Here is a 10,998-nt window from a genome sequence, read left to right as displayed (position 1 = left end):
GACTGCTAAACATTGTGCTTGCTTATTCTCTGGACGAATACATTCCAGTCGGAGAAAGTGAGGACTGCAGATGCTGGAGATCAGAGTCGAGAGTGTGTTGCTGGAAAAGCACAGCAGGTCAGGCAGCATCTGAGGAGCAGGAGAATCGACGTTTAAGCATAGCCTTTCATCAGGAATAAGCCTCATTCCCGACGAAGAGCTCTTGCTTTGATTTTCCTGCTCCTCGGATGCTGCCTGACCTGCTTTGCTTATCAACTCAAATACTCCACAGTGTCAAATACTGCACCACTCTCTCAAATACTGCTCAGTGTCAGGAGATGGCTGCTGATTTCCTATGCTTTGTCATATTCTTCATTCGAAGGTCAAATTCCTGCATTAGTAGATGTCAATGGGTGTTTCTCAAAAGACTTTTCAAAATGGTACTTGCATTTATTAATCAGCTCAGCTTTCTGCTGAAATGCCGGATTGCGAGGATCTTTACTGCCTGGATAGTTGATCACTTGGTACAATTTGGTTCTGTAGCATTGGCCTATTTTATGATGTATGAAGGTGGAGTGTGGGCTAATTTCTAATCCTCTCTTCAACAGCTCCACAGCCTTTTCCACATTGATGCAATTTCTGTAAAATTGTGCTGCGTATCGAAGCACATACGGAAGATCAGGGGACTTCTTCAATGCTCGTTCAACTAAAGCGAGTGCCTTGTTGTAGTTTGAGAGCCAACAGCACCATGGATACAGAATCATTGGGATCCAGCTCCAGCACACGTCTAAACCACGTCACTGATTCCAGGGGCCTCCAACTCTCTGGGGTCCCAGAAAATCCTTCCAGACGGGACAGTACAGTGGCATAGCCAACATTCCACTCAATGTTGTCAGGATCTTCCTCCAGGGCCTTTGTAAAACATTCTTTGGCCTCTTTATAATGTTGAGCGGCTGTAGTCAACAATGACCAGCCCTTCTCCCCGTAAACCTCAGGTATCATTGCTGCAAACCGAGAGGCTTCAGGAAATAGTTTACAGACTGTCTCCAGCTTGTCGAGGTAGGACTGAGCCTCCTCCAGTCGGTCCATGTGATAATAAACCCAGGCATAGTTTCCATAGGTGACCAAGATTCTCTTCTCAAATCCATCTTCATGTCTCTCCCTCAGAATCCTTTCAGCTTCCTTTAAATTCTGAATTGCCTCTTCACAGTTTCCTTGTAGACTGTTTATAAAGGCGAGATGTTTGTAAGATCTGGCTTGATATTTCACACCAGCCTGTATTGAATCTTCTAATCGGTGTTTCATATCATCCAGGTCAATGGTTTCTTTCTGTGGAGTCCACGTGAAGTGACATTGAAGTTAATTAAACTTCTCTTTCAATAAATCTTTCGGTGTGTGACTACAAGAGAATAAAATTAACCATACCCAACTGAAGTTCTGTCCCTCCTTCACCCAGTTTGTTTACAAAATGAATTATCATATCTCCAAAAACTTAACTCATTTCCTCCTTGTGTCTTTTAATTCTGGCTGATGTATTTGCTGCAGGCTCAGTAATCAACTCACCTACTGTGCAGGACTCCTACTCTCAGTCATTTAAAGAAAAGCAATGGGTTAAGTACTCAATCTGCCTGTTGGGTTTGTCCTTCTTACTGTTGCATTCCATTCTGAAACAGAATTCCCCACTAAATTATGAGTGCTAATTCTAAAATTAGCTTATTCCTCATATTGACAGTTATAATAACACTCTGTCAATCAGGATTCACCACAGGCAACCTGCTGACTATGAGCCAGGCTAATCACCATTGCAACAGACAGAGTAAGGACATGCACTCTGTGTACAATAAAGGTTCGACAACAAGTTATGCACAGCTTTCTCAAGGAACTTAGATGAAATTTGTTCTCATGTGGCACAACAGGATTTATCTTTGCTTTAACAGTTTATCTTCCAGTTCAGATGTCAATCACGTGGGTTCTTCCAAGTCATGTTCTGACTCTACTGTGAACTGACCGATTCTATTCCCAGGAACAGTGGCTCAGTGGTTAGCATTGCTGCCTCACAGGGACCCGGGTTCAATTCCAACCTTTGGGTGTCAGTCTGTATGAAATTTGCACATTCTTCCCATGTCTGCATGGGTTTCCTTTGGAAGCTCCGGCCCCCTCCCACAGTCCAATGATGTGCAGGCTAAAGTGGTTTGGCCATGCTAAATTGCCCATAGTGTCCAGGAATGTCTAGGCTAGATGGATTAACCATGGGAAATGTGGATTTACAGGGATATGGTGGGTATTGATTGGATGCGCTTCAGAGTATTGATGCAGACTTGATGGGCTGAGTGGACTCTTCTATCTGCGCTGCAGGAATTCCAAGATTCTGTAATCCAGCTCAGCCAGTCGGCAGGTTGTGGCATTGCAGAGCAACAGCAGAAAGGGGAAGTGTCACCACAAACAGGAAGAAACACTATCCAAGGATTCGCAATTACATTTCATGGACCACCTCAAAATGAGTTGGGGTTTGGTTAAATGTAGTGATTATGGACAAAAGAGATTGAGAGGTGCCCACTGCTGTGCCAGCTCTGTCTAAAAAGTGTTCTGCTGCTTTGCTACCTTTACTGCTGCCACTCTCACACTGGTTGGTTATATGTCAGTTGCAAGTAAAGGAACTCAGTCCATTCCTGGCATCCCTCCATTTCACATCAACTTCTCAATGTACAGCAGAGGTCTTGGTGGGGAACAGGAGGATGGTGAGGATCGTCTCTGAAGAGTGAGTGTCTGATATGAGGTTTCCAACACTCTCCAATACTGACTACTCAGCTTTAATTCATCAAAATGAGGGAGAGATTATCTTCTAGAAAGGCTTGCATTTTTGAATGTCTTTTACAACTCTCCGAAATACTAGGGTCCTGCTAATAAACTGCTTTCAAAGTGTAGTCATCATTGCAATACAGGAAATGTGGCAGGCTGTTTGTGCACAGCAAGCTTCCATACAGCACAATGTGATAGTTAGTTCATTGATAAAGGGGGAGAAGAAGGCCATTCAGCCCATTCAGTGAGGACATGGCTGATCTAAACATCCATTTCCTTTTAACCATTGATTCCTTTGCTGATTAAAACTCTGTCTGTGTCTGTTTGAATATGTTTAATGTCTGAGCCTTGAAAGCCCTTGTGGTAAAAAAAATTCACAGATTTATTACTCTCTGGGAAAAGAAACTCCTACTAACCTGTGTCTGAAATGTGCAACCCTGTATTCTGCGGTCATGACCTCTGGTCCTAATCTCTCCCCACGTGGGAATCAACCTTTTCACATTCACCCTGTCAAACCCATAAGAATCATATACGTTTTACTAAGGATACCTCTCATTCTTAAACTGTAGTGAGTATCAAACCAACCTACTCAAGCACTCCTCAACAGACAATTTGTCTAGACCCAGGATCAATCCAGTGATTTTCCCCGGGTAAGGGAAGCTAAACTGCATACGGTTCTTGCCGTGATCTGACTCAGGCCTTGAATAGTTCTCATAAGACCTCCATTTTTTATCCGCTCATTCTTTGACATAAAGGCCAACATTCCATTTACCTTCCATTTTATGATTCATCCATGACAATGCCCAAATGCAGTCTTTCGTCAGTTACCTGATATTTAGTTTTACTGTTACTCCTGCCAAATTGCGTAACTTCATATTTTCCCACTTTATATTCAATCTGCAAGACTTGTAGCTCGGGTGCCAGTTGTTGTGGTTGTGGGTATGCTCGCTGAGCTGGGAAGTTACGTAATGCAGACATTACGTCGAGGTGATATCCTCAGTGCATTGGAGCCTCTAATGTAGCGCTGCTGTACTTTGGAATTTATTTGGTTCCGTTTCTGCTGCTTCCAGTTGCCAGATCTGGCAAGCACAAGTCTAGTAGATTAAGGATGCAGTCCTTGTTGGTAGGTTCCCCATGATGTTGTCTGTTCTGCCAGTCCAGGATGTTGGCTATTCTCTCTCTGGCTAGAGTTTTGTCAATTGAAGTGAACAGTGCCATTACATGAAATGAGACCATTGCTTCATCCTTGTCTATGCTAATTTTCTTGATGTCTAGGAATTCCTATGATGATTGTATGGAGTGTTTGGATCCACTAATAAGATGACCCAAACTCTGAATCAGATACATAGATGACACGCTTGTCACCATTAAAAGAACAGAAATTGAGAACACACACCAGATTATCAACACCATACTCACAGGCATCAGATTTATGAAAGAAGAGGAAGTCAACACTCAACTCCCATTTCTGGATGTGATGGTACAAAGAACACAGAACACTGAATGCACTACAAAGGTGTACAGGAATGTCACACACACGGGGCAGGTCCTGAACTCCAACAGCAACCACCCAAGCACACACAAGCGAAGCTGCATTTGGACCCTGTTCAAAAGGGCCTCAACACACTGCAGCACTCCCGGCCTACAAAGAGAAGAAGAAGAAGACCTCTCCCAAGTATTTGCCAAGAATGGATATCCTCGCAACTTCATCTGCAGATGCCTAACAGACAAACAATGTGATTGATGAGGACAGACTGTGACCTAACTCACTAGCCACACTATCTTATATGAAAAACATCTCAGAACCGACAGCCAGACTTCCCTGATCATTGGGATTCATGACAGCCCATAAACCGACAACCGCGCTCAGATAACTCACCAGGACATAAGATCTTATACCTATCATGTGTAAGACTAATGTAATTTTCAGGATTCCATGTAAAGAATGCTTGAAACACAATATAGGACAAACAGGCAGACAACTAACAATCTGCATCCACGAATTGGAGATGCTGGTGTTGGACTGGTATGGCCAAATTTAAATATCACATGTTATAATCCAACAAGTTTAACTACATCCACCAACTAGCCACGAAATACCATGACCAGCTGGCCCTCACATTCACACGCACAGATGACAAGGACCACAAAGTCAACTGTGACAACACAACAATCATAGGACAAGCTAAACAGAGGAGAGCCAGAGCATTTCCAGCAGCATGGCACTCATCCACGCACTCCATCAAAAAGCACGTGGACCGTTATACTGGCCACTACAACAAATAATTGGAACAGACAACCGGAAGCAAAAGGAAGGGAACCAAATAAATTCCAGAAGAGACAGTGCAGCAGTGCTTCACAGGAGTCTTCAGAGCACTGAAGATGTCACCTAGACAGGGGATGAAATGTCTGCAAATCAACTTCCCAACTCGGCGAACACACCCACAACAACGGCTGCAAGTTTGTTCCCACTCATGTATTACTGATCCCTTTGGCTCTCCAAAAATTACAGATGACCATCCTGAACATGCCTACCTTAACCCAGGTCTCAGGCTTTTGCCAGTTTGCCAATCCTGTATGTATTCTGACTGTCATCTCATCAAAACAATTTAAACCAAATTGCCTGATAAATCTGCTTGGTTCCATAAAGCAATTTAAATGCTCAGCTATTACATCCATTATATCAGAATTTAAAATGTTTCACAATGACGGATGTTAAACTAATTTGTCCTATTGTGAGGTCTGTTTTGCCTCACTCTCTTTATGTGTTATGGTGCTGCATTGGTAGGTTATAATCCTCTAGGAATTTTACAGAACCTAAATATTCTTCGATGATTAACATCAGTGCATCAACTATCATTGTAACTGCTCCCTTTACTATCCTAGTAAAGTTGAGATACTGCCTGGGATAATCTAATTGAGTGATTTTCGTTAGGAGGGATCGATACACCGGGAGAACCCCAGAGTTTTTGTTTCAGCCTCATTAGCAGAAAAAATCAAAATAGTTTTTGTAATGCCTGGCCTTGTGTATTTTTCAAAGGGAACAACTCAAAATACTTCTCTACTTAAGAATCTGTAGGGTGTCTGGTTGTAGATGAGGGACTCATCGTCACTGTAGACTCACAAGATCAGAGTCCAGTCTGTTTTTACTTCCCTCTTCCCCTTTGAAGGGTAGTTGTTTGAATTTCCCCTTACATCTTTAGAGGTGACAGTCCATGAGTCTCTCTCTCTCTCTCTCTCTAGATGGTCACTGGTGTGTATATTTGACTTTTCTTCTCCAATAACTCTCAAGCCATAGAAATGACACCCACATTTCAAATTCCAATCTGCTCCTGTTCAGTGGGTGTTCATTGTTACCCTAATTGTTCTCTGCATCTGATTGCCTGATGTTGCTTGAAATTTATTTGTAGCTGCACTCAGGATCATTACAATAGTATTGTCCTCAGCCCTGAACCAGATGCTGACATCTTTTTCACTGAGAATCTTTCAATATCTGTGAAAATACTATTCACAAAGCTAGATCGTCTAACAGCAATTTAATACAATGTGCAACAGTTATGGTCAAATGCACTAATTCCAATCAATAAAGTACGGTTTTGAAGGAAGACAGAATTATTGAACACACTGCACTTGCATATGTCTATCCATGACTTATAGTGGTTTAGTTCTAAATAACCTCTTTACATTTTAACTTGCTCACTGACTTTGGTATCTCCAACATATCAATTTTGGTGCTGAAAACAATACGTGCTGGAGATCACAGCAGGTGACTCTGATGGAGTGTCATCTCGACTCAATATATTAGCTTGCTCTCTCTCCATAGATGCTGTCTGACCTGCTGTGATCTCCAGGACTGGGTGTTTTCAGTACAAATTCCAGTATCTGTAGTAATTTGCTCCTATCAGTATTGGCATCTGTCCCTGTATTTGTCTCTGATCTCCAGCGGAGTCAATGTCTGACTTTTATCATTTACAAGCACAAACTAATTCTTTGTAGCCAAAACATCATCAAAAATGACACACAGTAACTTTTGTCTTAAAGCCTTTCTTTCTAAGTATGGAAGAACATACCCTGTTATAAAACACAACATTTAAAGCAAACTCTATAGCAGGAATGAAATTGTTTAGAGAATTCCTTTTACCTATTACATTCCTAACAATGCATTCACCTCTGATCCTTTCTTGTACCTGGACACTACTTTTATTGCTTGCAGTACATAAAATGTGTTTTAAGATTATTCAGACCTACCTTTCTTAGTGGATGACCCTATATTTTCCGCTGTTGATTCAATCTGCCAGTTTAAGCTATGCTGAGTCAAAGTCAGCTTTCAGTACCTGCTCTACATGTCACTTCACTTATTTTGCTACAAACATCGATGCATAGCTTGCTTTTCTTCATCTGACCAGTGTATGGACATATTTCAATCTCTGAACATCCACTGTTTCTCTATATTCACAATTTATAAAGTAATCTGCCTTAATTTAATCTGCAAACTGAATCTATGCAATTTATGTTTTTAGTTACATCATTCACAATTCTACCTATCTCTGTTCAGTAGCAAAGTTGGATATTTGGCTTTCTCCTTGCATCATCAAAGCTGTGAATGAATATCCTATAAGTCATGGCTAGTCACATCCTAAGAATACCTGCCCATTAACTCTACTCTCTGTTTCCTAATTCTGAGACAGTTCCACAGTCAGTTTTGATTGCATGAGTTTCAACTTTAACCAGCAGTCCCTCATAAGGGCTTTGATTAAGTGCCTTTTGGAAGTTCACCTTAGTAACACCCATTGACATTCCCTACCTATGACTTCAACCTCTTCAAATATTTCCATTGCCTCATCAGATAATACACGTACATCCCTGTCATATCTGCCTAGCTGAAAATGTTCACGATTCTCAATCACTCTTTCCTTAACTCTCGGCTCCAATTATACATCTTCTATCATGTTTGTAGTATTTTCATTGCTACTGGTGTCATTTCAGGTTCAGCATCATGTCTGTGCAGCACGTGCTCACTTCAGGTGAACGGGGTACAAGGTGCAAATGTGAGTAAGCTGATAACACAGATGCTGGGAATGTGCAGAATTTGCAGATTGTAATCAGTTTGTGTGACCTAATCTGACTCGAACAGTGCTGTTTTCCACCTCAACATTAATGTCCTCTGTCAACCTTACACAAACGAACAAGTATTCAACAGCACTTACAATATCCTCAGTATCCCTCCAAAAGCTTTTAAAAGAATTCGCACCCACTCTGAAGTAAGTTGCTGATTGATGTCTGCTGATTGATGCTGAGTCAGTGGAAATGTAATGAGGTGTGTACAGCTCCTTGTTGGAGTTCCCAGGGAGTGATTAAGGTCTTAATTTCGACTTCAAGGACTCTGCTCAGCTCACTTGCTTCCAGTTATGGCCACTCTCCTTTCCGTATCCCTGGGCCTGCTTACATCTGCATACAGTGCCATCAAAACCATCACTGAGTCCCCTGCAGCAGCGCATGTGAGAGCGTGCCTTCTAGAGACTTGGCTGTAATCTGATGTTTTTTCCATATCTTAATGGCTAGTTACTTCAACCCCATAGGAATCTCTGAAAAGATTTTGAAACATCTGCCAAGAATAGAGCTCCACAAATTAAAAACTTGTGATACTACCTGTCATGAGATTCACAGTTTGGTAACACACAGTAAAAAACCTACCGAGCTCACAAGGAACAGACCTACAGTTTCTAGTTTATTTGAACAGTCTTTGAGTGTTCCACGCCCCAGTTGGATATTCAGCAGATTTTTGTTCTCAGTTTCACCTGGTGGTTCCTTGCACTCAAATGGTCACAGCAAACCCTTTCTAATCTTGTACCTCTCTACAAACTATGATTGCACTCCAAACTTCCCCATGCTTAATTTGCCCCATCTCTTATGTCTCAGAGTCTTCAACCTCCAGCTCAGTGGCTCAAAGGCTGGGGGACTGAGGCGGTGACATGAACTGTGGATGTGTTTGCTCAGGACACGTATGGGACCCTCCAGTCCAGGCACTTCCGCCAAGGACTCAAAGTTAAACAGATGGGTGTTAACCTGCTCAACTTGACCAAGAGAGCCATTATTTTCTAATAACCCCCTTTTCAGGATGCTGCACCTTTGCTCCTAGACCACAGACACAACTCAGCTTGACCCTTCATCGCAGGCAGTTCTCCCAAAGCGAAACAATTTTTTTCCCCCATTCTAGATCTCCCCTCTACCCACTAAAGAATTAAATGGCACTGATTTGATGGTAATCAACTGGAGGCACATGAGCATGATATATGGTTATTGTTATAAACCAATATACCTTTCAGGTAGCAATTAGCAACGTACTTGGATATTTTCAACTGTGTTCAAAAACATAGTTCAAACTGAAAGAATGTGAATGTTGACCCTCTGGAATGTTGACCCTCTGGAATGTATGATGCCTTCATCAATGCCATTTCTGATAGAGATGGAAGAGGAAGTAGAGAGTGTGTGAGAAAGAGACACCATCAGCACTAATCCCTGCCTTAAAAAACTGTTCTATATTCATTGCAATAGTTACAGGCCTATCAGTTTAGAATGAGGTTTACCAAGCTACCTGGCTCTAGATCTGTCTGATGTAAACAGAGGCTGTATCTTACCATATCGTGGCTCAGTATCATTTTAGTTGAGTTTGATGGAGGGTTTCTCTTCACAAGGAGTGGTGTATTTTCTCTCACAGTTGTCTCAAAGTTGCTCTATCACCATCTACCACACCCATATTGCACCAATCTCATCTGAAGGTGGACCGATTGCAGAATCATAGAATCATAGAATCATAGAATCCCTACATTGTGGAAACAAGTCATTTGGCTCAACAAGTCCACTGTGACCCTCCAAAGTGTATCCCACCCAAACACCTTCCCCTACCCTATTGCTCTACATTTACCTCTGACTAGTGCACCTAACCTACACATCCCTGAACACTATGGGCAATTTAGCATGGCCAATTCACCTAACCTGCACATCTTTGGATTGTGGGAGGAAACCAGAGAACCCAGAGGAAACCCATGCAGACATGGGGAGTATGTGGGAATTCCACACAGAAGTTGCCTGAGGCTGGAATTGAACCCAGGTCCCTGGAGCTGTGAGGCAGCAGTGCTAACCACTGATCTCACTCACTGCAGCTGCAACTTACTCCCCATTGCCTGATATCTGAGGATTCCTGGCACTGCTGTTGATTTATGGACCCTGTCAGGAACTGTCAGTACAGAGCTACTCTGGACATGCCAGAAAAGATGAAGCTGATGCTCCAGTGTGCAAGTTCTGGTGGATAGAGTAATTCAGGGGATGCATGTCATCATGTCCCAGGACTGGCAGAGGAGCCCATGATGTCTGAACTTGCTAGCCTGTTCCAATGTTGCCATCCAGGTCAGTGCAGCCTCAATCATCTTGAGGAGCACCCAACAGTGTTAGAAGAAGATCATGACCTACTCTATTCTGCCAGACTAACTTCCACCTTCTCTCTGATGCTTCACATTGACTCTATCTCTGCTCTGCACCCTGTTGGAAACATCTTCCATCACATACCCAATTCACTCATAGAACCCACCCAGAATGCTGTCAGGGCTGCCTGTTCACTTGCTGGGGAGACTTTGCCAACTTTCCCCACCTACTTATTAACCATCGATGATGTAACCAGAACCTTCCTCACACCTTGCTTCTTGTAAAGACTCCATTCCATCCTCTCAGTTTCACCATCTCTGTTGTGTCTGTTCTGACGATACCACCTTCCACAAGGGGGAGGCCTCAGAAATGTCCACCTTTTTCCTCAACCAAGTATTTCCCATGACTGTATTGGTGGGGCCCTCAGTTATGTCTGATCCATTTCCTGCATGTCTGCCCTCACTCCTTCTCCTCCCTCCCATATCACCGAATGTGTCTCCTGACCCGAACTTTCCACTACACCAACATCCACGCGCAAAGGATCATAAGCAGCTGTATTGCTACTTGCAGTGGAATGCCACCATTATCCACATATTCCCCTCCATCCTTTGGCAGGATTCAGTAGTGACTTTTCCCTCTGGGACACTGTGCTTCACAACTTCTCCAACATCTTCCAGAGCAGAGGGTTATCACCCATCCACTTACTCCCTCCCGGCTCACTGTCCAAGGTTCTTGACACATGTACCAGGTGAAGCAGCGATTTACCTGCCCTTCACTTTACCTTGTCTACTGTACTCA

The 10,998-nt window shown here is 42.8% G+C and overlaps 1 pseudogene; it reads right to left on the bottom strand.

The window, feature by feature from the left end:
• Positions 1-362: 362 nt before the first annotated feature.
• Positions 363-3,653, bottom strand: LOC132826128 (interferon-induced protein with tetratricopeptide repeats 1-like; annotated as a pseudogene).
• Positions 3,654-10,998: the final 7,345 nt, after the last annotated feature.

This window comes from Hemiscyllium ocellatum, chromosome 22 (assembly GCF_020745735.1).
Source record: "Hemiscyllium ocellatum isolate sHemOce1 chromosome 22, sHemOce1.pat.X.cur, whole genome shotgun sequence".
Classification (NCBI taxonomy): domain Eukaryota; kingdom Metazoa; phylum Chordata; class Chondrichthyes; order Orectolobiformes; family Hemiscylliidae; genus Hemiscyllium; species Hemiscyllium ocellatum.
Note: the sequence above shows the minus strand (reverse complement) of the source record. Positions and strands in the feature narration are given on the sequence as shown.